The sequence below is a fragment of the Mus musculus genome, chromosome 14 (genome assembly GCF_000001635.26).
Source record: "Mus musculus strain C57BL/6J chromosome 14, GRCm38.p6 C57BL/6J".
Lineage (NCBI taxonomy): Eukaryota > Metazoa > Chordata > Mammalia > Rodentia > Muridae > Mus > Mus musculus.
The window spans coordinates 71,880,749-71,907,391 of record NC_000080.6 but is presented as its reverse complement, the minus strand read 5'-3'; the positions used below and the strand labels follow the sequence as shown (position 1 = coordinate 71,907,391).

Sequence of the window (26,643 nt, the reverse complement as noted above, 5' to 3'; positions counted from 1 at the left end):
GTTGAACAGGTCAGACTTTTGTTCTGAGAGCCATAGCGAACCTTTGATAATTGTGAACAAGGCTGTAAAGTTTATAAAACCACCCATGTGGAAAGAACCAAGAGATATAGTAACTGGGTATGAGCTTCCTGAAACTGCCCTGAAGCCTGGCTGAGAACACTTTGTTAAGTAATGTGCAAATAACCTTGTCTATATAAGGGCATACTTGTCTCCCTTTTCCTGCAAACAGGAAGTCCTCCTCAGCTCTCCCATCACTTCCCCAACCCCAAAAGAGTCGTGAGTAGCAGAAATATTTTCTCTCTGAAATATTTATTGCCCTATAATACCCCAGGGCACCATAATAAGTGGCAGCTGATGCTCAGCCTTGGCGTGAAAGACATGGTGATGTGCAATGAGCTCAGTGACATATCAGAGCCCATGTTCTAGACTGAACCCGTCATTACCAAGCAGGAACACAACCCTACCAATCATCATATCTTTAAAAGAGAAAGGTCGAAACCCAGATTTCTCCATGACTCCCCAAGTCTTGAAGTATTGACTAAAATTCCCAAAATAGCATAAATGTGAAGTGAAATATACGTGCAAGGCCTAATTTTTAAGTTGTTTGTTAACCATTGTTTTAACAAAAAGAGCTATGGAGTCCAGATCCTAAGACTTCCATCCAGACTCTGACCATCAATGAATTTGATGGCGATTCTTAACCATTTTTTGATTCATATCCCTAAATCAAAACAAATTGTGGGCAGCATGCCTTTTCTCACAAGATAGGGAGGAACAAATGGAGTGATGAATTGGAAACCATTAGGTTAACTCTGAGAGCTATGAAAACCTCTAGCTCTTTGAAGTCTGAGCTGGAAAGAGATAAAATGAAAGGACATGCTACCAAGTATAATTCTGTGAAAGGAAAATGTTTTGTGGAGTTCAAAAAGGGGGTAGTAGTGGGGTTACTGTTTTCATTGAAGCATTCAAAGAAATCTCTTGGTTCTAGAAAGCATGTGAAATCTAGGCATGGAAAATACATGTGGGCTGTTTTGATTTGCATTTCCCTGATGATTAAGGATGCTGAACATTTTTTTCAGGTGCTTCTCAGCCATTCGGTATTCCTCAGGTGAGAATTCTTTGTTTAGCTCTGAGCCCCATTTTTTAATGGGGTTATCTGATTTTCTGGAGTCCACCTTCTTCAGTTCTTTATATATATTAGATATTAGTCCCCTATCTGATTTAGGATAGATAAAGATCCTTTCCCAGTCTGTTGGTGGCCTTTTTGTCTTATTGACGGTGTCCTTTGCCTTACAGAAGCTTTGCAATTTTATGAGGTCCCATTTGTCAATTCTGGATCTTAAAGCACAAACCATTGCTGTTCTATTCAGGAATTTTCCCCCTGTGCTCATATCTTCGAGGCTTTTCCCCACTTTCTCATCTATAAGTTTCACTGTCTCTGGTTTTATTTGGAGTTCCTTGATCCACTTAGATTTGACCTTTGTACAAAGAGATAGGAATGGATCAATTCAGATTCTTCTACATGTTAACAGCCAGTTGTGCCAGCACCATTTGTTGAAAATGCTGTCCTTTTTCCACTGGATGGTTTTAGCTCTCTTGTCAAAGATCAAGTGACCATAGGTGTGTGAATTCATTTCTGGGTCTTCAATTCTATTCCACTGGTCTATTTGTCTGTCAATATACCAGTACCATGCAGTTTTTTTTTTATCACAATTGCTCTGTAGTACAGCTTTAGGTCAGGCATGGTGATTCCTCCAGTGGTTCTTTTATCCTTGAGAAGAGTTTTGGCTATCCTAGGTTTTTTGTTATTCCAGATGAATTTGAAGATTGCTCTTTCTAATTCAGTGAAGAATTGAGTTGGAATTTTGATGGGGATTGCATTGAATCTGTAGATTGCTTTTGGCAAGATAGCCATTTTTACTGTATTGATCCTGCCAATCCATGAGCATGAGAGATCTTTCCATCTTCTAAGATCTTCTTTAATTTCTTCTTTCTTCAGAGACTTGAAGTTCTTTTCATACAGATCTTTCACTTGCTTAGTTAGAGTCACGCCAAGGTATTTTATATTATTTGTGACTATTGAGAAGGGTGTTGTATCCCTAATTTCTTTCTCAGCCTGTTTATTCTTTGTATAGAGAAAGGCCATTGACTTGTTTGAGTTAATTTTATATCCAGCCACTTCAGCGAAGCTGTTCATCAGCTTTAGGAGTTCTCTGATGGAATTTTTAGGGTCACTTTTAGTCAGAATGGCTAAGATCAAAAATTCAGGTGACAGCAGATGCTGGCAAGGATGTGGAGAAAGAGGAACACTCCTCCATTTTTGGTGGGATTGCAAGCTTGTACAACCACTCTGGAAATCAGTCTGGCGGTTCCTCAGAAAATTGAACATAGTACTACCAGAGGATCCCATAATACCTCTCCTGGGCATGTATCCAGAAGATGTTCCAACTGGTAAGAAAGACACATGCTCCACTATGTTCATAGCAGCCTTATTTATAATAGCCAGAAGCTGGAAAAAAACCCAGATGCCCCTCAACAGAGAAATAGATACAGAAAATGTGGTACATTTCACAATGGAGTACTACTCAGCTATTAAAAAGAATGAATTTATGAAATTCCTAGGCAAATGGATTGACCTGGAGGGCATCATCCTGAGTGAGGTAACCCAATCTCAAAAGAACTCACATGATATGTACTCACTGATAAGTGGATATTAGCCCAGAAACTTAGAATACCCAAGATACAAGATACAAAGTACATGAAACTCAAGAAAAACAAAGACCAAAGTGTGGACACTTAGCCCCTTCTTAGAATTGGGAACAAAATACCCATGGAAGGAGTTACAGAGAAAGTTTGGAGGTGAGACAAAAGGATGGACCATCTAGAGACTACCATATCCAGGGATCCATCCCATATTCAGCCGCCAAATGCTGACACCATTGCATATACTAGCAAGATTTTGCTGAAAGGACCCTGATATAGCTGTCTCTTGTGAGACTATGCCAGGCCTAGCAAACACAGAAGTGGATGCTCACAGTCAGCTATTGGATGGATCACAGGAGGAGCTAGAGAAAGTATCCAAGGAGCTAAAGGGGTCTGCAACCCTATAGGTGGAACAACAATGTGAACTAACCAGTATCCCCTGGAGCTCATGTCTCTAGCTGCATATGTATCATAAGATGGCCTAGCTGGCCATCACTGGAAAGAGAGGCCCATTGGACACGCAAACTTTATATGCCCCAGTACAGAGAAACGCCAGGGCCAAAAAGTGGGAATGGGTGGGGAGGGGAGTGGGGGGAGGGTATGGGGGGCTTTTGGGATAGCATTGGAAATGTAAGTGAGGAAAATACCTAATAAAAAATTAAAAAAAAAAAGAAAATACATTTGGCCAGTAACTTAAGGCATGGGCAACTATAGTCAATGGTTCATGTATGGAAAGATGTCTTTGTAAGTGACATGAGGATGATCTATAGATAATTATTGTTTAATTCACAGCAGCCTTAGATGGGCAGAGCATTCTAAATGCCAACTCGAACCAGTTGAAAACAGTAGCAAAGTCAAAGAACAAAGATGTCAAAACAAAAGCAGATCCTGATCTGTTGCTGCTAGAGAGACTCAACAGCTGTCCCATTTTATAAGATTAGATTTTCTTGAGTCTGTTTGATAAGCTTCCACTGAAAGCCCCAGTCATGCTCTCAGTATTCACCATAGCTAGCTGGCCAAGCTGCCAGCAAGTACTCTAAAAACCAAAAAAAAAAAAAAAAAAAAAAAAAAACCAAAAACAAAAAAACAAAACCCACAACAACAATAACAACCACCACCACCACCAACAACAACAACAACAATAAAAGCCAATCAATGTTGGATACTCTTGGCTGAGCCATTTTAAGAGATAACCCTGTCTAGTGTTTGCATTGGTTCTATGGGTTTCGCCGAGAGGCAAATAATACAGATAAATAGACTAAGTCAAGAAAAGAGCTGGTGTCTTTATTCTCTCTCTCTCTCTCTCTCTCTCTCTCTCTCTCTCTCTCTCTCTCTCTCTCTCTCTCTCTCTGTCTCTCTCTCTCTCTGTCTCTCTCTCACTCTGTGTGTGTGTGTGTGTTTGTGTGTATGTGTTTGCGTTTGCATTTGCATTTGCATGTGCATGTGTATGTGCATGTGCATGTGTGCACAAACACAGGCACATGCTTAAATAAAGTAAGCCTTACCTTATATTTAGACATCTCTAGTTACATGGGTTTATCTAAAGATTAAAAAACTCACCAGAGGACCACATTGATCCTGGTAGTAAGTAGAGCCATCTTTTGGAAGAAGAATTACAAAGAAAGCATGATACTCGACCTTACATACCATACTTCAAGCCATAGAGAGAAGATAGTGAAATAGTACGCATACTACTGTCCCATGGAAAATCCTGTAAGTCACTGAGATATCAGGATTTGTGCCTTTCGATCTAAGAGTAGTGGGAAGGGTGTGCACTTCTATTCCAAGCATGGGCTTCTATAGATGTTGTATCATGAAGGGGAAAGATAAGTGACAGGCAAATGCCTTTTTATGGGCTAAATTTGGTGAGTCAGCGATAAAGTCTTGTTAGTAGTATGATGTTGCACACATACTTGGCAGAAACAGTGTGTTCAAGAGGACCCTGAGACTTCCCTATAGTCTGAGTTTTATAGTAAGCAGTATGTGGAAAGACAGTCACAGAACTGCATGCTGTGCTTTTATCAGTCCTTAAGCTGTGAATCTTGGGAATGCTTAGGTTATACCTAATTGTACGAAGTGGAGAATGGCTCTGCTTCATCACGGGAGACTTCTTGCATTAATTTTGGTTTCCTTTCTGCAAACAAGATTGACTGCAATATATAGTGTCATGTTTTGTATATACTTGGCCTAGGGAGTGAAACTATTAGAAGGTGTGGCTTTGGAGTAGGTGTGTCACTATGGGGGTGGGCTTTAAGACCCTCATCCTAGCTGCCTGGAAGTGAGTATTCTGCTAGCAGCCTTCAGATAAAGATGTAGAACTCTCAGCTCCTCCTGCACCATGCCTGTATGGATGTTGCCATATTTTCCCCTTGACTGAACCTCTGAACCTATAAGCAAGCCCCAATTCAATGTTGTCCTTATAAGAGATGCATGGTAACTGTTCACAAAAGTAAAACCCTAACTACGACACTTAGTAAATCTCATGTGTGTGAACATATGTATGAATGCATGTGGCCATGTGCCACTGCATATATGTGGTGGTCAGAGAACAAGCTACAGTGTTCATCCTCCTGTCCCACATGTTTGAGATGAGTCCTCTTGTTATTCCCTATTGCATATAAGAGGCTACTTGGTGCATGATCTTCCTGAGATTCTCTAGTCCCCATCGCCCACCTCACCTTAGGAGTGCTGGAGTTACAGGATGTTTCTACTGTGTGCAGATTTACATGGCTTCTGAGGATCCACATGCAGCTCTTCAAACATGCATGGCAAGCACTTTCCCCACAGATCTATATCCTCAGCCTGAAACCTGCCTTTAAAAAATTAGTGCTATAGATTTTGGCAGATACAGACATAAAAAGACAATAACAATAAATATATGGAACACTACGCAGTTTCTTTAATTCTTCTGTATCTTCTTATACACTATATGGATGTGGTGGCACATCCATACCATAGACTATTACTTACCATTAAAAGGAAGGTAACTATGTATGCTATCAATAAGCAAATCATGTAATCGTATAAACACTCCCAAATATTAGTAATAAAATGGGTTATTTTTGTTCAAAAACCATATAACTGAACAAAATATAAAACCAAAAATGACAAATCCATTTAAGATTGGTGAGAATGGAGTAAAGTGGGTGAATTTCAAAAAAATGATGAAAAAATTTCATATAAGAATGATACATGATCCAGGTTTTATGATACAGAGTTAAGAAATAAAAATACTACTGCTGAGCATGGTAGCTAGCAGTATTTTCGGGTGAGGGATAATAGGCTTAGAAGGGGAGCTCTGATGAAGTCTTCTAGATTTCTGGGGATCATCTATTTCTTGATATGGAAAGTTTTATAGTCACATTTTTCTGTCAAAATTTCTACTTACAGTTGTAGATTAATTTAGGAAATACTTCATTGAAATGGTTTATTTAAAAACTTCAAAATACAATTAAAGGTTGGAGTAATCTTAGTTAACTCATCTGTAATGTGTTTACACTTAAAATAATTGTTTACTTACCTCTAACTTCCTTTTGTTTTTAATTTTTCATATTAGAATTGCAATACTTCTCTCCTCTCTTTTCTCCCTCCATGCCCTCCCATACATCCCTCTCTACTCTCCTTCAAATTCATGGCATCCCTTTCCACTAAACGCTAGTCCTAAAGATAGCCTGTCAGTCTGTATGATGTTACTTGCATGCATGCTTTCAGGGCTAACCATTCTACACTGGACAACCGATTGGTGTGCTCTTCCCTGGATAAGTCCACCTCTTCCACTTCCAGCTTTTCCTAGTTGCCTGTAGTCCTTTGTGTAAGCCTGAGGCCTCATGGGTTCTTCTGTGTCCAGTTTGGCATGTCTGATAGTGTTTTCAAATTACAGCCTCTAACTCACTAATGCAAGATCATTATTATTATGGATTTACTTCTTATATTTTAATCTAGACTTTATAATCATCAAGAGTAAAGAGTGTATCTTTATTACATATTTCTGTCTTATGTGACAGTTCTGATAAAAAACATCATCTTCACTCTAGCTGTTCATTTTGAATTGTTGGGAAATATGATGACATACACCCCCCCACAGAGAGAGAGAGAGAGAGAGAGAGAGAGAGAGAGAGAGAGAGAGAGAGAGAGAGAGATAACAATAATCATCAAATAATATCATTGCAACTCATTTCTTAACTTACAGATCAATTTACAGGCATGACACACTGAACAACACTTGTATTAAAATGTTCTTATATAGCACATTACCATATACAGTGGATGGATACGCAATGAAAATATAAGAAGTACCCAGCCAGGTGTTGTATAGCAATGTCTTGGCCAGTGATCCTCTATCTATAGGGTGGTAGCTCCATAAAAGCAATGCAGTGGCAGTCTTGATTTGCATAAGCATACTCTATGATGTTTCCCCAACAATGAAATTACCCAGTGGTGCGTTTCTCCAAATGTAATTATATCTGTAATTATGTCTCAGCACAGACTCCTGAAGTCTAACTGGATGTCAGTCTCAGCCCATCAGAGGCCACAGTGGCTTAGATATGGGATTTTTTTTTAAAGCCATAGAATCCAACATTATCTCCAGGGTCTAGATCACCCCAGGCTAAGTGACTTTTTAGCCAGTTCTTCAGGAATTTAGAGATGTACACTTACCTCATACAGTGGTTAAGATTCACACTTTGTGGACAGAACAATTGATTTAATCTTACAATCTTCACTTCCTAGTTGCATGACCTTGGGCAAGTTATTTAACTTTGGTAAGCCTCAATTTCAGTGTTTGAAGTGGAGATAATGGTTGTTATCTCACAGGATTATTGCAAGATTAAATGAGATCTTGAGCCTAAAGTACTCAGGACAGAGCATGGCCAGGATTAAGCCCCACAAAAGATCACTGCTCTTACTATTTCACATTCTCTATCTGGGGGAGATACACTCTCAGAGGGTGCCCTGGCAGCCATACATTTCCATTCATACACAGTCAGTAATATGCAATGTTTTACACTCTCCTATTCAATGGCCTTTCTTTGTCACCCCATCTAAACTACAGGTGCACAGTAAGGACATTTTGAGATAACCAAAGTGTGCGAACATCTGAAAGTCATAACAGGATCTACCAGGAGTGTGAGAAAGGCCATGTGGTGAGCAGTAAAGAACAATTTCTAGCTCAAAGTAACCCTATTACATGATTTTCAGGGTTAATTACAACTCCAGATTACATAGGTGGCTGTATCCACAGATCAGACAGTCTCAGACTCTTGGGGACTGGTCACTCCATCTCTGTTTGCTTGACATTTTTTGTGGAATACTGAGTGAAGTAGGCCATTCATACAGGGCGAGCTAGAGTACTGAGAAACATACAATTTTGGGACCTTCTACAATATTTTTTCAATAAAATACAGTTGCAGTTTAAAGGTTTATCTGACAATTAGGGGAGTAAATAAAACCATGTTGATCTATAGAGTCTTGGGATATAGAGCAACTATTTGATTTGGTAAAAGGTGACTGTGCTAATTAACATATGGATAAACATATTTTTATTAGATATTTTCTTTATTTGCATTTCAAATGTTATCCCCTTTCCTAGTTTCCCCTCTGAAAATCCCCTATCTCCTCTCCACTCCCACTGCTCCCCAAACCCAACCCCTCCTGCTTCCTGGCCCTGGCATTCCCCTATACTGGGGCATAGAACCTTCCCATGTTAATGTGAACATTTGCAAAGTAATACTGGATGATTCTTGAGCAATTAGGTGGATGAATTTCAATGTATAAGTGAGAAAAGTTTCTGCATTTTAAGACTCATAGAGACAGAAACACAAAATGAAATTATTACCATGTGGATTATCTCTGAGTCACAGGGTGAAGTCAACTGCAAATGCTATCTAGATCCACAATTCCTAGAAGACAGACAAAAAGATAGTGAAAATAAAACTTAGATATGTTCTGACAACTGAGTGTCTTTTAGAAGCTAATGGAGTGGCACAGGCCCCTGTTCTCACAAGTTATATTCATGTGACACATCTTTTTTATCTTGTAATTAGAATTAATTTCTCCTTACTCTGAATTATTGAAGTTTGTGTTTATTTGAAATTTGTCCACTTTCCGTTTACATTGATTCAGGAATATTTTTACATATTTTTGTCTAACTCTTACAATATATAATCATTTTTACAATTTGTCACCACAGGACACCAATTCTGAAAACAAATGGGGATGAGAGCCAGTGGTGCCCTTTGGTGGAAAATATGTGCCAGACACTTTATCTCAGGTATTTTGAATGTAGAGATTGAATACATTTAACATGTTTATGTGCATGATGTAAAACAATTATTTCAAATCTCTTCTCATGGCACATTCATTATCTAAGGACCTGTGTTCTGTGCTTGTCCATACCTTACAGCCTTACACCCAGCTCTTCGTTCATTTCTGTTATCTGCATAGCACTTACAGCTTTGGGATTTGTGTTTTAACAGTACACTAAGAAAACAATTGAACCACAAATACTACAATCTGCATACTACCGACATACAATCTACATACTAGGAGCAAATAGAGCTGTATTTCAGAGATTAAAAATATCATGGAGGGTCTGGAGAGATAGCTCAGGAGATAAGAACACTTACTGCTCTTGTAGAGGATCTGGCTTTAGTTCCCAGCATCAATATGTTGGTTCATAAACACCTCCAATTTCAGTAACAGGACATCTAATAATTTCTATTAAACTCTTGGCACCAGATATGCACATGGTACACATACACACATGTAAATAAAATACGCATACATAAAACACGAATAAACATTTAAAATTATCATTGAGTACAAGATATATTCAATGTGTTCCTTTTCTGTTTATATGCAGAAAATCTTGCCTTGTTTGTGGTTATCTACCTAATTGTTAGGTCAGCTGACACTCTGCATTTCAATACACACACACACACACACACACACACACACACACACATATATAGTAGGTTTAAGATAGAGTCATATGTTAACCAAGCCACAGGAGTTTGTTTTAATACTCTCCTTTTACATTCCAGAACTTGACAAAGAAATGCCTCAAAGGTTATTTCATGACGTTAACTCTCTTGGGATACTTGAGAAAGATTCAGGTATGTAAGAACCATAGTTGGATGTAGTGTTTATCCCCTCGGTCCTAATAGCAATTGGAACCCTTGGTTGCAGGGGAGAATATAGACTCCCCTGAATCTTTTCAACTCTTTTTTTCTTGTAGTTCTTGTACTTACAAAGAAACAGAAACACTTTTAATGGTCCACTAGTTCTCTTCATTTCATGCTGCACACACATTTATTGGTCACCAAACATATACAAAGGACTGTACTAAATATTTAATGGGACAAAGTGGCATCCTGAGTTTCTTCCTTATGCCTTTGCCTCAAATCCCCTTCACAAAACCAACCCTCTATCTTACTCAGCTTCCCTCTCAATAAATGACCTTTCTTAACTTACTCTTGACCCTTTTAATGTTGTGAACATTTGTGTATCCATAGCTACAGTGATTACAAAGCCAGTTGGCTCTTATCTCCTCTTTATGTCCAATAAAGGTTTTCCTAGGTAATTTAAACTCAAGGAAACTAGTGATTATGTAGAGAATTTGAAAGTCATATTCACTTCAGTCCTAATGTTGTTCTTCTCTATATATGATTATGGTAATTATGTTAAATATCTCATATTTTATGGCTGTTATGCCAGTGGCAAAGCATTTTGAGTGTTATCACCTGCATGATTTCTCTCCACAACATGAAAGGATTTTATTCCCATTTTGCAGTTGAGGAAAGAGAGACCCAAGCCATCTGTTGAAAGAGAGTTCAATATTTGAACCTTGCTTTTCTAATTATAAAGCTTTGACTCTTTCGATTTGCCACATTGCCAAGAAAACATAGAAGTTTTCCCCAAACCCATGGTTTTCATCTACTACCTACAACACTGCTGCAAATACATATTGCAAGGGGTTTTAGATAGCATCACATTAATAATTGCATGTAATTAGCAGAAATTAAAACCCCATTTTGGAAGTGTTATGAACATGGGTTCTTGTGTGCACTGTGCAAAGACTCCAGCATTGATCTCTAGCCCAAGCCCTGGGTCCATGCTCCTCCTGGAATCCTTCGTAGTACTGGACTCTCTGCTGTCCAGTGAGCAAGTGATGGTTATTTGGCCTGGAAAGTGTATATACTGACCCTAGATGCTTTGATAGCTCAGATAACCATTCTCTCCCCCTCTTCTCTCTCTCTCTCTCTCTCTCTCTCTCTCTCTCTCTCTCTCTCTCTCTCTCTCTTTCATTTCAGCTCAACCTCTAGACCTTCAAGACTAGAGGTGGATGCTCTATTGGGCCCCCAAAGTCTTCTTCACTGGTGTTCCACAGTGAAGACTGCTTCTATTCAGTCTCCTAAAGCTTATTCTTTAGATGCTGCCTGGCATGCCTGGCAGGGAAGCCATCATAACCCAGTGATCAAATTCTGCTCTGAGACTAGAACCTTTGAGTTCTCACTCTGTGACCTTGGACAAGATACTGTGAAGTTTGGGTCTCTGTGCCCTTGTTTGTCACACGAGAAGAGACATAGTAATTAGAAAATGCCCATCTGCCTTTAGCACAACCATCCTAACCCTCACTCCTGTGGGTACTAGAGAGAATCCACCTTCCATTCTTCAAACACTTTTAGTCAATTCTCAAAGCAAGGGCCAGGTGCCCACTGTACAGCTGTCTGATCACTCCTGCTTCTCCCAAGCCATTAACCTCAGGATAACATTCTGGGGGGCACTGGGTTACAACAAGGACATAAAAATTATGAGCTGGGGCTGTCATTGACTTCATGGCCTTTAATGGTTCCATTGTCTCCTTAAGCAGATGGGAAGTTATCTTCTGGCTGCAGCTTTGGGGAAAGGAAATGTTGGAATGCTTCTGCACAGAGAAAAAGAGTAGGCATGGCCTGCCCTAGCAGGCAATCATCTGGCATGGTAATAAAGTCTGGTGGCAAAATGAAACATTAAAACACCCCATAAAAGCCTAAGCGCTTCATCACCATCGCTAATGAAAATATATGATTGCCTAATAAAATGATCCATGCCAGCCGCCGGCCATGGATCTGCATTTATTAACACCTGTTACAGCTGCCATCTCCTTCCTGGGAAGGGCAGCCTTCTGCTCCAGACTGCTTATGGCCTGGGGAATTGAGTACAGGGCAAATGTCTGGTCAGTCACTCTCACATGAGAACCCAGCCAACCTGGGACCCAGCAACATCTGTGCTTCTTATGGCTGTGAAGAGACAAGGGCAGAGGTTGGTGAGCCAAGTAGAGTAATAAAACAGGATATTCGACTGTTGACAGTGCCTAGTAGACTGTAGAAGTGAGGCATACATTATCAACACATGAGCAATGCCCAGGCACACTACAGGATACTCAGAAAGAATAAAAGAATTTTATTCCTGTTCTCTAGCTCATTCCCTTCGATGAGTATTTCACTAGCTGTTCAAAGCACGAGTTACTAAGGTCATGTGAAATTCCTGAGCAGCTTGCAAAAACCGATATTGAGGCAAGTGCCATGTTAAAGTACAGCAGCTGTCTTCCCATAGACCTTTCTCGGCTGCACTACTTCTGTGACTCCTTCATACCCAGTTGTCGGCTCTGACACACATATGATCTATTTTGATTCTTGGAAAATGGGAAGTGCAGCTCTTCCCAAATTTGCTGAGGAGCTATGGGGAAGTCTGCCAAATGATGAGAAGTCTCCTAGCTTGTAAGCATCCAAGCTGGGTCCCAAGCAATGGATTCAGATTCTTTAATTACTCTAACATCATAGGGTAGAGAGACTCTGCCATTCTCTATGCTCCCACTCCTCCTTGATCTGAGAGTGGCAGCCACTGCCCATGCTTAAAACAGCATGACTAAGAACTGCAGAGTAAAAGGTTTTCACAGAAATAGTATTGTGTGACAGTCATGAATCCTAAAGGAGACTTGAGGACTCTGAAGGTAAAGGGCCTTTTGTCCCAGATTAGGCTTTCACCTTCCTATTGTCAGAATAATCACAGCCCAGTTGTCACTTGGATATTAGGAGATTCTCTATCATGTTCCTGAAACAGGATTTCTATTTGAAAATTTAAATTTGGGTTTAAACTTCAGGTATTTTATTTTATTTTATTTTATTTATTTTATTTTATTTTATTTTATTTTATTTTATTTTAATTTTCCTGTCTCCTTTTTGCAATCCTGTCTGTGGAGGGTTTTATTTAAAGAAATGACATTAGGCCTACAAAGAAAATAAGGGCTCATCTATGAAACAATTATAACTAACAGGAGCTCCTCAGATATCATTTAAATTTACCATCAAGCTGCCCTTCAAGGCAAACTTTATTTTCATTATTTTATAGAACTCAAGTTTGAGTCTGAATCAAGGTATAAGATTTGCATAGCCCACCAAATGAAGTCCATGAATGGACAGCTTCTATTTCAGGCCCACCCATGCCCTGTATGCTTTCATTACAGCACTCTCACTTCGGTGATGTTCCCCAACCTTGAGTTTCCTTGTCTCTGTCAGAAAGACCCTTGGACCTCAAATGTTATTATCTAGCTTACGATATCTCTCTTCTCATAACTTGCCTCCCAGTGAAGGCACTTTATTACTGGCTGTATTCTCAAATACATTTTCCTTTTCCAGCCACTACAATTTTCACAAGCAGAGGGGCGTTGTTAACTCGAGTTTTCCTTGCTGGACTTGACATTGCCTGATTGCATTCCACTGACATGCCCTCCTCCCGCTGAGTTGCTGAGATGGTCCCCTATCATTTCTGCATCCCAAGCTGGCAGGGTGTGTGGCTTTGCAGTGTCTTTTTTCCACTCCAAAAAGAATAGGATAGAACAGCTTTATGGATGAAAATCAGAGGCTCATGTAATGGGAAAGCCAGATTACTGCTTTCCTACCAAGGGAAAAGCAAAGCTTACCAACATGAATTTGTCCTCCTGTCTTGTCCCCTCTCTTTCCCTCCCACCTGAAATTCTGACTTTTTATGTGTGTTTTTGTCTTTCTGAGGGGGAAAAAAGATGTATATCTTGATAGAGCATTTCTAAAGTAGAAAGGGAGAACAAATAACAAAGGAACTGTCCATGGTACCCAACGGTCCTATTAGTAAATAATCCATTGACTGCTTGAGTCACAAAACTGCAAACAAGAATGGGTGACTAAAGACTCTTCAGTCATCTATTGGACATTTTGCAATAGATTGGACAATTGAACAGGTTAAAATTAATGGTGTACATCCTTCAAGACTTGCTGGGATTAAATATTCCCCACATTGTGTGATGGCCCAAAGCAAAACACAGCTTGGGAGGAGGAGAGACAACCGAGGTGAAGAGGCATATTCTGAAGCAAAGAACTTAAGGGAGTGAACTTAAAGAATACTGGGAAATGTTTATCTCAAAGTCTTGGAGGAGCAAAGACAGAAAAGGCATGCGGTCTCAGAAATAAGTCTTTCAACCAACAGAACTCTCTCAATTAAGAATGGCTGGCAACTAGAAGCAGGATCATATCCTACATTGTGGTAGGACATGCTTGAATCTATAGATTCAACTCTCTATAGATCAGTTTGCCACTTACAAATGCAAAACAGAGAAATGGTCACCCAACCCATGAAGTCATTCAGGGAATGGAACAAGATGGTATGGAATTCCAATACATGCCCAGATCCCATAAGCACCCAAGAATTATTAAGAGCTCTCTACAGCTCTTTGCTTTGATCAAGTCCAAGCTACAGGATTTATAAAGTATGCAAGGCATTTGTTTCTCCTGCTTCTCCACAGAAGCTTTTATTTTGTCCCTTACTCTTTTCTCCAGGGGGAGAGGGTAAGTGGAAGAAATGATGGCAAAAATCTAAGGAAGTGATCAGGGACTTGCTGGCATTTAATTACTAAGAGATGAAAAGACATAAGAGGTGGGGCTTAGAGAAGTTGCGGGAGTCTTTGGGGAGACGTGGAGCCTCTCTTTATTCATTTTATGCTGATATAAGAGGATTCCTGAGATGGATGACTTAAGGGCATAATTATAACGTATAGAAGTGCAACGCATAAATGTATTTTTCTGGATACTGATAAGCTCCCAGTCAAGGGACCCACATCTAGTGATAGTTTCACTTTCTTTGGTCATAGTAGAAAGCAAAATGATGAGAAAAGCGGGGAATGGGTAGTAGAATCAAACTACAGCTTCAAGCCTCTTTATCATTAGCTAATTATGGGGGGGGGACTTCATGACCTACACACCTGTTTACCTCATCTCCCACTACTGTTGAAGTGGAGGTTAAGTCTGGAGGCATAACACAACCATAGCCCATTAGTACTTTATGCTCAATATATAGCCAGCTATAGATATATGATAGTCATGAATTAGTTCTCAGAATGCAGTTCATTGTGATCCTACTACTGAATCACCCTCTAGTTTACCAGGAGAGCTAAAGTGCTAACGGTTCTGGTTATTTTGTGACACAGGTGGTCTGTGACAGAGATGATCTCATTTAAGATCAGCTGGCTCAGTCCCATGGATAACATGTAGGTGCTAGTGGGAGGCAACTATGAAAAACGCATTTTTTTTTTTCAGAATTTGCTGTGCTAGACAGGGATAGGCTGTGAAATCTCCTTTTAGGCATTCAATTTGTCAACAAAGATTTTGCTCAGGCCCCTCTATGAGAGTCATTGATTTAAACACTTTGTTGCTTTTGTGCAGACCTTATCCTATCTGTCTCAGGGCAGAGCCTGAGCTGAGAGAGAAGGAAAGTGTTAGGAGCTGGCTGCAAGGCTGACTGCGTGCATGTGGGGACTTTTCTGACAGACAGGCATTCAACCCACATTTACTGAGGCCTATCTGGCTCAGCATCATGATAAGCACTGCAAGAAACACAAAGATGAATAAAACATAGTCTCTGTCCTTGAGGATCTCACAGTCTAGTGGATAAGAGAATCAAATAAGGAAATACAAATAACACAAAGTGATGTTTTGAAATAGAGTGGTATAGAGTGTGCTCCTGGAGAAACTGTAACCTTCAGCAGGACGCGTGGGAAGCCAGGGCTCCCTAAACTGGTGCTTAGTAACTGGGAAGCCAGAACCAGGCTGAGAGGCAAGAGTTGGATGAAGACGTTGAAACCAGCCAGAAGCTGAGTGAGGGTGCCAGCAGCAGGGCCGGAGTGAGTCACAGAAATTCAGAGGGTGATGGTCAAAGCATGAGTCGTTGTTTTGGTTTTGGTTAATTTGGTGCATTTTATTTTGTTTTATAAATGTGAAGATCAACCATTTAGACAGTGGTACTTTACTTTGTAAGTCACAAGGTTAGAATCAAACTATGCACTTCAGCTAGACAGTGACAGAACAATGTCAGGAGTCTTGGAACTTTATCTTACATAGTCTGCAGTGAACAGACACTGTTTAAAAACATAGCAACCAGGGTTGTAAATTTTCCAGCATGGATTGTAGCTGCTCTGATTGTTCTGATGTGTCAACTTGTACCATGTTTAGTATTCTGCTCATGCTTAGTCAATGCTGACATTAAAAATGGCACTTAAACAGAGCTCCTGTATGGTACTTGCTATGCTAGTTAATCCCAGTGTGTGTGTGTATGTGTGTGTGTGTGTGTGTGTATCTGTGTACATAAACATGCAAATATGCATATAGAAATGAGAGCTGAATTGCGAGCATCTTTCCCACTCTCACTGAACCAGGGGAGTGCTGATTTGGCTAGACTGGCAGGTCAACATGTCCCAGGGTACCACTTATCTCTCTCTGCCTACCCAGGACAGAGCTTACACATGAATGCCACAGTGCTCAGATTTTGGGGGATGCTGGGGATCCAAACCCAGGTCTTCATGCCCATGCAGCAAAACACTGTACCAAGTGAGCTTTCCCCCCCAACCTGTTCTACTCTAAGCCTTGATCTATGTCCTGATAACCAGGAGGTTGGCTGAATCACTAATCTTTGGGAAGACAGAGAGAAGTACAAAGGGAATTTCTGGGGGCAGAGGAGAGGGCAGGAATGAAGCAGCTTCATTGCATACTTACTTAGAGTTTGACCCACAGAGGTCCTGCTGTTTCCCTCTCTATTTTAGAACTGGCCCTTTTGGACAGGACAACTGTGTTTCCTTCCTAGGAAACAAGATCACATTTCCAGAGGCAAATGGTTTCTTTCTTTCATTTCTCTGGTAGCCTCCATGTATCTAACATTCATTAATAAAGCTCCAATCCCTTGCCACAGGCATTTGGATTTGATTGAAGAGTTCAATATAAATGAATATCTAGAATGAACCATTTAGAAACACACTCCTCCCACAGTTAGGAGAAGTAGCTTCTAAAATGTCTACCTCTGTACAGGTGGTAAAACATGCTTCTGGGAGTCCTGTGGATCTTTTGGACATAGGCTCTGCATGACTTTGAAGGAGTTTTCGGGTCCTGATTCTTGTTTTCTCGTTATGAACAGCTGTCTGGTCATTAATCCAAGGGGTTCTTCTGATATGCATTTCCATTCATTCTCACCTATCACCCCACCAGAGGCCCAAAGCAACAAGGCCACTTCATTATGACTTGAAGACATCAAAGCAATTGGCTAAATAAACTGTTTCTCTTATAAGCTATTGGGCTCAGGTATTTTATTACAGTAAAGGGGTGCTATTTAATATAATCGTCCTTTCCCTACAGTCATTCTCTTTATTTTTTCCACCCAAAATTGTTCAGATACTGTGTTTATTTGGAGATAGAAGAGGAAGATAAAGGGCTCTAGAGCAGCAGTCCTCAACTTGTGGGTCTTGACCCCCTTGGAGGTGGCATGTGAAATATCTTGTATATTAAATACTTACTTTTTATTCATAACTAACAAAATTACAAGTTATAAAGTGGCAATGGAATGATTTTATTCTTATATTTGGGGGTTATCACAACATGAGGAACTGCATTCAAGGGTCATAGCCATAGGAAGGTTGAGAACCACTTCTCTAGAGAATCCAACAATCTCTCTTCCATTTTCCAGATAAAAATGGTCTATAAAGTTATGTCTCATAACCCAGGACAGAACTGTGCTAAAATGGCATCTTTGAATAAATGCTGTTTTGCTGAGATGGAATGGATTTCCTAACAGCCTCCTTGAATAGGAAATCTTTTCTAATTGCGTCAACCATCCCACACCATCTTATTCACATGAGCAATATATCTTACAACATTTCTGGTAATTCTGAAAAAATTGTGATACATGATAGAAGATTAATAGGGAGGAATTCATACCATTTAGAAGCTTATAAACTAAAGAAGCTTTAAGTAAAGACTTGGCTTTGATTCATAAAACTTTGTAATATGTAAGTTAATCATGTAAGACAGGAGGGAAATAGACATTTTTAAATATGACCACTTTTTTTTTATCAGTTTGAGTTGTAGTGATGATGATGAAGGTGAAGATGATGATGAAGGTGCAGATGATGATGATGATGATGATACCCTAGACTGGGTGGTTTAAATGACACACATTTATTTTTCACAATTCTGGAGTTTGGAAAGTCCAAGCTTAAAACACTGGTCAATCAGAGGTCTGAAAATAAAGAATGTTTTACAGCTTGCTAATAAAATTGAAAACCAAGGCCTCTTTTTCCCTCTCGTCCTTTTCTCTCTCTTTCTCCTGTGAACTGGAGTTCCCCATGTTACACAATTCTCCTGCCTCAATCTCCCTAGTGCTGGATTCAGACATGTGTGAGCACAGTCAGCTTCATTTCCTTTCTTGTGAAGGCACTGATCCCGGTCTTGAGAGCTTCATGCTTAGGACTTAAAGATCTATCAAATGTCCCTCCTCCGAAGACCATCACATTCAGGGATCAGGTTTCAATATAGACATTTAGGAGCAGGGCATAACACTCAGCCTGTAGCAGGAGGCAGCAAGAAAGAAGTCAATTAGAAAGTAAGCTGTTCCTCCCAACAAGGATGCCTAGCACAGGTTTTAAGAAAGGCTATGCGAGTAGGATAGTAAGGTTAAATCAGGTGGAACAACATTATGAAGTAACCAGTACCCCGGAGCTCGTGACTCTAGCTGCATGTATCAAAAGATGGCCTAGTCGGCCATCACTGGAAAGAGAGGCCCATTGGACATGCAAACTGTATATGCCCCAGTACAGGGGAACGCCAGGGCCAAAAAATGGGAATGGGTGGGTAGAGGAGTGTGTGTGTGGGGGAGGGTGTGGGGGACTTTTGGGATAGCATTGGAAATGTAATTGAGGAATATATGTAATAAAAAATATTAAAAAAATATCTTTATAAAAAAAAAAGAAAGAAAAGATGCCCCGAATATGACCAGAGACCAGGCCTTATGGAGTTTTCACAACAGCACGGAAGATTTTGACTTTTACTCCATGGAAGTTAACAGAGATGGAAGTCTTGCAAATATTACTCTGTATATTTCCTTTGACCACATGAGAAAGGAAAACAAGGTGACTGCTAGGGAGTACTACAATAATTGTGACAAGGGACTATGTTGGTGAGAAGGAACTGGAGGAGGTGACAGGGTGGTTCATACCCACTTCTGGATGTGAAATGGGTAGATTTCAACGATAGCATAAAAATGTTTTTGTAATAGCTCCAATCCATTCATTTGTAAGTTTCAACCTAACACTTTAAAATGAGTCATTCACCAAGAACAAAGCTTTATTAAAGTCCCAGAGGCTGCAACCACAAAGTGAAGGTACCAGCAGACTTGGTGTCCAATAGATGATGCTCTCAGTGTCCAATATGACACCTAGCTACCTTCTCACAGAGTAAAGGGGATAAGCAGACTTGATGTAAGAGCATAAACTCCATTCATAAAGCTGAACCCTCACAATCAAACCACCTCAATGAATACCTCACTTTTTAATATTATCACACCAGATGTCAGGGTCTAACATATGAAATGGGGCAAGGGAGTCACCAATGTTCAGAACAAAGCAAATTAAAAAGTGTAAGGCACATGTAATTTAAGACCCCATCAAGGAGACTGATGTAGCAGAAATTCAATTATTCTAGGATTAAGACTGGTGGATAGCAAGAGCATATCAGATAGTGTGGACAAAGTAGAAGACAAAAAAATAAAAATCACAGGTTTTGGAGAAAAGGTAGGTTGGGAAGTTTAAGATAAGTAAGTGAGATGGAGTAATGGTTATGCTTGTCAGTTTGATGGGATTTGAGTCACCATGGAAACAAATCTTGAGGCATGTCTGTGAGGAGTTTTCTAGATTAGCTTAATGGAATGAAGACATTCCCTTCGTGTGGGCAGCCCAGTCCTGAATGAACAGGCGGAAGTGCTTGAGCCCCAGCAATCATCTTCCTCAACATCTTGACTAGAAGTGCTGTGTACTGGGGTCCTCAGGTTTCTGTATTTGTGATTACCCGACCATGAAGGACCCCCTCAAACCTTGTAAAATAACTCCTTCCTTCCTTAAGCTGCATATGTCAGGTGTTTTTGTCCTAGCAACACAAAGTAATTAATATGGATGGGTACACAGAAGTTATGGCTCTAAGGATTCTTGTTAGATGCATCTTGATTTCTCACGACCCAGATTCATTTTCTTTTCAAAAACATACCAAGGATACTCTCAAAAAGTGGTTGTCTGCCACAGCACTGATGACAGGTGATTGGCTGGCTTCTTCTGGTATGTTTTTAACAGGCTAATTCATTAGATCCTGATAGCTTCTTCTTCTAGGCCTAAGTTTTGGTTTTGGAACATCTCCCAGTGTTGAACTGCATCTGCCTTCTGCCTTCTGATCATTGGCTCTGATTCATTTCAGTTGCTATTATCTAGTTCATTTACGCAAGAAGTAGTTCTTAAAATTCACACAAAGACATAAGGAAGATAATTTAGCATGCTTTGAATTTCTTCTACCTTAGTGAAAGCTATTTTACTTTGATTTTATAACTTAATAATCATAGTACTCTGGGTACAGAAGACCCTCAAATCAAACCGTGCAACTTACACACAGAGTATATGTATGCATCCCAGAATATGTAGAGGGTACTGATAAAAGCCATGCAATTATGTCTTTCTTTAAAGAGGTAGTTCCTTAAGGAAGAATAAATAATTCAGTACTTCTTACTGTCTTCCTTTCCAGTTACTTCTTGTGTGGTTTATGAGAAAGTGGGTATAAATATGGACTTCAGGCTACACAGCATGAGGTATCTGCTCACATCTAATACTGACACGAGGCTTTAAGTGAGAAGGATGGATATGTAGGTACACAGGAGACTGAGGGATAGATCTGCCAAGTTTAACAAGTTGCAGAATAGAAAAATACTTTGATTAAAGCTTCAGATAGAGGTAAAAAGTGGGCTCAAGAACCAAATTGGGTCACTATAGGCAGGGAGGCAGGGAGGCAGGGAGGCAGGGAGGCAGGGAGGCAGGGAGGCAGGGAGGCAGGGAGGCAGGGAGGCAGGGAGGCAGGGAGGCAGGGGGGCAGGGGGGCAGGGGGGCAGGGGGGCAGGGGGGCAGGGGGCAGGGGGGGCAGGGGGGCAGGGGGCAGGGGGGCAGGGGGCAGGGGGGCAGGAATCCAATGTCCAAAATCCATGCCAGGTCCAAGAACTTGTTCTAGCTCATTTTATATAACAAGGTCTAAGAAACCTCACCAGATTAGTGATCAGAAAACATAAAACAAAGGGTGGAACTATGGCTTTTAATTATCTTGGATCACAGGGCACTGTGTTTCATTTGGGGGAAGCAGAGAAGAAGGGACCAGGCCCAAGCTTTTCCTTAAATTGTTAATATATGGTCAGAAATGCACAGGGCTAAAAATCAACCAAGATATAAAAGTTTAGGAGCCACGAAAGCATGAATGTTGTAGATCAAGAGAGAGAAAAATTTTGCTGGGCAGAAATATTCAGAGGTTTGAATTGGGTATTAAGTTCAGGATAACTAGAAATCATTTTAACAAAGACAGTATAGATTGTTAATACTATGGAAAAGAAAGACTACATGTGGTATGAGTAAGTACGAAGCTCATAAATAGAAGTTCTATTAATAGCAACTGATGGGTCTGACAAGGGATGGGTCACAGAAAAGTGTATGTATGAGATTGGTTGAATTTAATTCCACAACTGATGGAGGATTCTTGAAATGTTTGAACATTGTATTCCTTGATCAAACCTGTGTGCATTAATTCTAGCCTCTCCAACCCAGAGGACAGCCTTCATCTCTTTTTACAGAACATTTTCTGGATACATATTAGCTAGTCTGTTGCTTTTTCATATTTTCTTGGATATAAATAACTCAACTATATAAAAAAATAAAAATCTCTTGTCTGTAAATCATGGTTTTCATCCTCTTTACCATTCTATCCCCACTTCCTTGGATATATTACATGATATTCTCAAGCAATTTGTGTCTATTGGAATTTTACAATAGGACAAGAATGTTGGGAATTTTAGCCAAATTATTTTAAACCTCAGAGAAAGCTTATAAGATATGTGCCACTTTGTCATTTTGAGAACATGAGATTTAGAAGGGTTGGGTACATTTTCCAATGCTAGTGGCCAGCACAAGTTGAACAGGAACTGAGGCTTCCTCCCTGCCTACTTCATGTCCCTGAGCACCATACTACTTCCCTACAAGGCACTCTCCACCACTAGTCACTGCTGAACCTGTGACCAAGTGTCTGATAGAAACAACTTCAAGGAAGACCGATGTGTTTTAGTTTATGGGGTTTTTTTTTGAGGTATTAATTTATCATAGAAAGATGGATATGGTGCAATAATGCAGTTTGACTCAAGGCAGCCAGGAAGCAGAAAGAAGGACATTAAGAAAGAACATTAAGAGTTGACTCAAAATGCTTATAAAACAACCTCTGTGGTTGGCCTATTTTAACTAGCTATCACCCCTTTACTTGTTTTTAACCCCCTAGTTACTCCTTCATTGTATGAATCCATCAATATATTAAACCATTGATCAGATCATAGCCTTCATTATCTACCCTTCTCTGGATGATGCCCCAACACACGTGGAAGTGTAGTCTTGTTAACCCAATCAACTGGAGACCCACCAAAACCCAATCAGCTTGACAGCTACTATTAACTATCATAACATCAACAAATGTGGAGTCCTTGTGAAATATGGGTCTAGACTCCTCATCACCAAATAAATGTCTTTCCTAAATTGTAAAATTCCTTACTTTGAAACAGGTGTTAGGATCGGAACTTTTCAATAATCAGTCTTACAGGCCAGCTAAAGGATTTTATGTTTGTGTAAGTGACTGCAACGCAATCGGGTCTTGGAAACAGTCACCGCATTAATTGCACTTGCATCTTCAAGAATGACAGAGAAATGAATTCTAAATCAACCCACCCTTAGGACTCTGTAGAAAAATCCCATCTCCCTTCCAGCAGCATATTTGATACAAACTAGAGATAGTAAATAAACCCCCTTGTAATGTATGCCACGTGACAAAGGTCTATCTTAAATTAGATAAATACTGGGACCATTTTTTTCTTTTCATTATAATAATAGTAGTAATAATTTATTGATGAATGGTAAGAAGAGGAAGGGAAATGTTCTTCTGACTGCTACAGAGGAAGAAAAATCCAATACCCCCTTTACCTTTCAGCACTAAAAGCTTGAATTAAAATGATTGAGCACTGCATTATAAATATCAATATAAAAGAGCAATGGAATGTGAGAAAATAATCCTGGTCATAATGAAAGCAATGAGGTATTTAGACTGGATGTGACCAGATGGGACAGGAAGGCACCACTTGAGGTAGTCTGGCTCCTTCATATCAACCTCAGTCAGCAACCTGGGTGAAGCAGACAGTTTAAAACCAGTAGGATGACAAGATTCTTAACACACTGTGGGCTCATCTTCATTTTACCTTGGCACTAGCCACTATGGAAGATAGGAGAGGCCCTAGTGTTGCTTTCCTGGCCATCCTTACCCTATTTCCCTCCTGGATTGTAAACCCAGCCTCTTTTCCTCTTGGTTCCTGATTGCTTCCCCATTATGAAAGGTCTTCTGGGTTCCTAAACATATGTGAAGTATCCTGGAGTGCCCTAAACCCTTGTGGTCTGACACTAGATGTTTTAGAGCATGTGGAGTTTGTAAGATCCGTTCTGTAGTTTTACAGGGAAGCTGGATATGCGCTGGGGTCTCTGTATTTTATATTTTATCCTCCAATGAAGACAGAAGAAAGTCCAAACCGAAAGCAATTATGCAGGCAAGAGATCATCTTATCTAAGACCAAACTCTCTCCAATGGTGCTGAGAAAAAGTAATAGGTTAGTTACCCCTAATCAAGTCATGGGACAGTAATCTCAAATTAAATTATGTATAGTTCTGAGCTAGATGAGAAATGTGAGTTATGGTGTGGAGACAAACTGATTCCCAGTGAAATAGTAAGTCAGGCAAACAGTGATAAGCACCTCCAAGGCAGAATGAATGGCTCTGAAGGCAGAGGCCACTGCCCCCAGCCGGTGCATTGGCTTTACCAGGGGACTCAGGCAGAAGCTCATTCATATTTGATGGACCCTCTACTTTACTGGCTGAATTCTGAAGTTATGAGTCCAAAAGATGGATTTACATCTCAGCTGTGCTGAAAGTGATCCAGAATTTCTATGCTGCAGTGCCTGAGGGGGAAACCATCTGGCTGGAGTGAGCACTTGAGAACTTATCTTGAAGCTGCATTCACACAACACGCTAAGTAATACTGAAAGAAATTGAGTGTCCAAGCTCTTAGAGTGCCTGAAGGTGAAATAGTGGAGCAGTATTAGTCAGATGTTGTTGTCTCAAGAATGCTATACAACAGCCAGGCAATCTCAGTGACAAACAACTGGAAGCTGGTCTTTCCATGCTCACTGGTCTGTGCATCAGCTGGTAAGTCTGCGTCAGCAACAGATCCGAAGGTCACTGTAGCTCAACTTGCTTTCTACCTGATTGACTCAGGCTGCAGGGAGAGGATTGCTTCAGATGACTCTCTCTCTGGTAATTCTTTCAGACTTTGACCATTTTCCCTGACCCCCAAGGACCTGCTCAAGGAAAGGCAGGAGCTCAGTCACAGAAGCATCTTTTAGTCCTCTGCCCACGTCATGCCCACTCATATCCTGCACCAGCGGCTTTTGGGTGTCAACTTGACATAAGCTAGAGTCATCACGGAGGAAGGAGCCTCAGATGAGAAAATGCCTCCATGAGATCCAGCTGTAAGGCATTAGTGATCAATGGGGGAGGACCCAGTCCATTGTGGGTGGTGCCATTCCTGGGCTGGAGGTCTGTGTTCTATAAGAAAGCAGCCTGAACAAGCCAGGGGAAGCAAGTCTATAAGCAGCACCCCACCATGGTCTCTGCATCAGCTCCTGCCTCCAGGTACCTATCCTGCTTAAGTTCCTGTCCTGACTTCCTCCAATGATAGATTATGATCTGTATGTGTAAGCAGAATAAATCATTTTCTCTCCAACTTGTTTTTTTGGTCATGATATTTTGGTGCAGCAATAGAAACCCTAAGACATATCCCATTAGCTAATGCCAGGCTCAGCTAGCCCCAGCCTGAAGGTACATGATAGGTAAATATAGTCTTCTTTACTGCCATGAAAGGATATGGTTAGAGAATATGATCAGCAGAAGGAAGAACTGGGGCCCAGATACTTTCTAGTACAGTTGAATAGTATTTGGCCTTGAAAAAGTTTTCAAGAATTTCTAATTTCCACTTCTACTTCCTTGTGGGTAAATCAGGGCTATGTGTCTTAGATGTTAAAGAAAGCGACAGAATGGATGAGGCTTCTAGTCTCGTTTGTCTTACTCCTAGTGCAGACTACCTAGGTGTCGCTGAGCAAATTATTTAACTGTGCTCTGCCTTAGTCTCATCATCTCTGTCTCTCTAAAAGGTAACTCGTGGGTGATTTTCTATGTCCTCTTGTTCTCAAATAATGGCTGGTCATTTTTATACCCATGCTAGCTCCCGAATAAAGACACAGAGACCTGATATTTTTTTCATAATAACCTGCAGTCACTAAGGTGGGCAGGATCTGAGTTATTCCCAACCATCTAAAGCTGCCTCTTTCCCAGCCACATTGCGGGACCACTATCTGCCCAGCCACTGGGCATGGCCTCTAGGGAGGCAAAACACAGGGAGATCTTGACAGCACTTATCCTAACGTCACCGGGTGGGTGCTGGGCATTAGGCAAGTGCCAAGACATCATTCCAGGGGTGGAAAAAATGCAGTGTGAGATGTATGAAAGCTGAAGCTGGTATTTCCTGACTTCCAGGCCTCTAGTCACAGCTGAAGAATCTCAGAGAGAAGAGAGAAACTACGTGACAGAGATCCATAGGCCCACAACAAGGCTGGGATTGTTGGGGGTCCTCAGGCTGAGGACTGAATTTAACTCAGAACTGGGACTGGGAGCTCCAGCTTAGCTCAGAAGTGATTGTCCTTAACTTGGCAGTGGTTGTGTGGAAGCACAGAGGGGCCTTCACCGGGAGATTTAGGCTGTGGCTCTGGAGGCAAAGGCCTTCTCCATTCTCCTCCATGGGGGTGATGGATAGAAGAGACAATCTGTGGTTCCAAACTGTTCTTTTGCAAGAAGAAATGTCTGGGAAAGGAAGCTTATTGACTAAACCCTCAGGGCCTCTGGGTACCTCATTAGCATGGAGAATTCTGTTCTGGGCCTAGGTGACCACCAGTCACATTTCCTTATGTGGGAAGTGTGGCAGATGTTTCAGGCCAGGAGTCTGGCAAGGAGCCACCTAAGTCTGAGGTGTGTACCCCAAGTTTCCAGGGACTCACACCCACTCTACCTTACCAAACTTTCTGGCATGGAGTCCTTGCTCTGTCTGTGCTTGGACACTTCTGTTTCTCTTCCCACTCACCACTCCAGGAGTGCCTCAGTGAGTAGCACAACTCCATCTGAGCCTGAATCTTCTTCCTACGGCCCCATACTCAGACTCCTTCAAAGCATAACACGGG

At 40.7% G+C, this 26,643-nt stretch overlaps 1 long non-coding RNA gene across 1 annotated transcript in view; it reads right to left on the bottom strand.

Moving 5' to 3' along the window:
* 4930434J06Rik (RIKEN cDNA 4930434J06 gene) overlaps positions 1-26,643 on the bottom strand; it is a 63,730-nt gene that overhangs the window by 13,047 nt on the left and 24,040 nt on the right. The window contains exons 4-5 of the long non-coding RNA NR_046274.1: positions 8,537-8,600; positions 5,382-5,516 (exon numbers count right to left, since the gene is read on the bottom strand). This is a non-coding gene — a long non-coding RNA (RIKEN cDNA 4930434J06 gene). The remainder of the gene's footprint in view (positions 1-5,381; positions 5,517-8,536; positions 8,601-26,643) is intronic.